The sequence below is a fragment of the Pteropus alecto genome, unplaced genomic scaffold, assembly GCF_000325575.1.
Source record: "Pteropus alecto unplaced genomic scaffold, ASM32557v1 scaffold52, whole genome shotgun sequence".
NCBI classification, from domain to species: Eukaryota; Metazoa; Chordata; class Mammalia; order Chiroptera; family Pteropodidae; genus Pteropus; species Pteropus alecto.
The window spans coordinates 1334514-1336576 of NW_006433941.1; positions in this window are offsets into that span (position 1 = coordinate 1334514).

Genomic DNA, 2063 nt, shown 5'->3' on the forward strand with positions numbered 1-2063 from the left:
GTCAGAGCAAGGAGTAGCCTTTTCGGTAGAACTTTAATTAGAAAAGTCAAAGTTATAAATGTTGGCAGCTTTTGCCTAATCTAATAAATAGGCCAGTTGCAACAACAAACAGAAAGACAAATAGGACGTTGGCCAGCCTATGCGTTCCCATCTCTCCTCCTCACCAACCAAAGAGGAAAACAACACAGCAGCCCCCATTCCCAAATGTAAAAGAGACCACGACAGAATCCAAATTCCCCCCAAAAAGAAACACTTCATAAGCAGCTGGTTATCACTGAAGATAACCAAGAGCAACAGATCTCTTACTAATGTCCTAGTTAAGAACACATGGAAACTTCCAGAAGCTTCTGGGTGAAGCAATTTCTATGTGGCTTATGGATTTCAAGGCCTTTACTATGATAGCCTGGGATCCTGAGGGGAATGCCCAGTCTCTCTCAACAATAATTACCTCTAAGTTTGTTTTTCACTGGAGTCGATTTCCTATTAGTCTTTCTTTTTGGAGGACTTAAATGGGATTATGGATCCACATACTCAGGAAATTTCTCACTGGATTGGATTAGGAGAGTTCATTTGTCTGATGGTTCTCCCAAGAATGATTACAATGTGTTTGTTTTCTTCACTCATAGCATAATTCTTTATTACTAATCTGTTTAAGCCTTTTTTTCCTACCATCTTCTTTACACATCTATTTGTGTGAACATATAAGAAAAAGAGGGAAAGTTTGAAAATACAAAGATCTGGGCTTGAGAGTTAGTCTGCCTTGTACTCTGTGAGCATGGACACAATCATTGACTGCTCTCTGTCACAATATTCCTACCTCTAAAACGGGAATCCTGTCTCTATCCCACACACATTACAAAGCAGTTTTGGAGATGTGAAGCTATTGTATTTCCTCCTAAACAAAAAGCACTCCGTCTCATGGACATCACACCGATATCTCTTCTTAACTACTCACATTCGACTGTTCTTACTCCTGCTCTTCCCCCACTCCAATATCTGTCTACTATGTCTCCCACATCTGTCATCTCCTCTATTTTCAATTTCTTCTGTTCCAATCTCAGTACCTGCATCTGTTGCCGTTGCGGAGGTTCCTCGCCGATCTGCCTAACCTGTCTCTTCTTCTATCCACCCAACACACACTGATACAGGTGAATCCACCTGATCCAGAAACACACTCCTCTGCTGCATGGCTTTTAATGTCTCCATTTTATATATGATCCCAGTTTGGTATATTCGCTGCATACAAAATGAGATAATTGCCTCTGCCCGCTGATCAAGGATCTTCTTATGTAATCTCACGCCCCGTTCCCACCATAATTTTCCCAAACATTCTCCTTCCAACGGTTATGCCTTAGCCAATCTGAACCTTGGCCGTTCCCCTTGTATTGCTAGTAATATCCACCCTTTTCTCCTTCTTTCTGGAATTCCTTTTCTATTCATCTCCTGCACATGTTCACAGCTCTCAGGGCTTAGTTCAAATGCACCCTTCATGAAGCCACTTCTGTTTCAACTACACAGGAAGCAGCTGTCCTCTCTGCCCCATTATCTTTACTTCACTATATGCACCTCTCTCATTGCACTTCTTTTTGCTTCTCATACTATTTGTCTATTTACCACATGCCTATTTGTGCAATGAAGACCTTGAGGGTAAGTTCTGTGTCTGATTTGCATTTCAGCCCCCTAGCACAAGCCGACTCTTCAAAAAGAATACTTTTGAATTAAGAGGTACTATCCAGAGCCTGAGCTGAGCAGTGCCCATTACTGTGAGACCAGCAGGCCTGGACATGTTTGGCTTTTCCAATGCCAATGTGCATAAAGACTTGAGAAGCTCTCTGAGAAATAGGCTGTCCTAACAGAGAGAAGGTGGACAGAAAAGCTTGGCTCCCCTCACAAAGCCTCAGTCTTGGCAGCAGGGGATTGGGTTGTGAATAAGCCGTAATGTTTGCCTTTCAGCTTTGTCTCCCCAACCCAGAGCAGTTTACTAAAAAAAATCTAGAAGGCACTGGAACACAAATAGTACAATTTTTAAATCCCTGTGAAAACACTGGGAGTGGAAAGGAAGC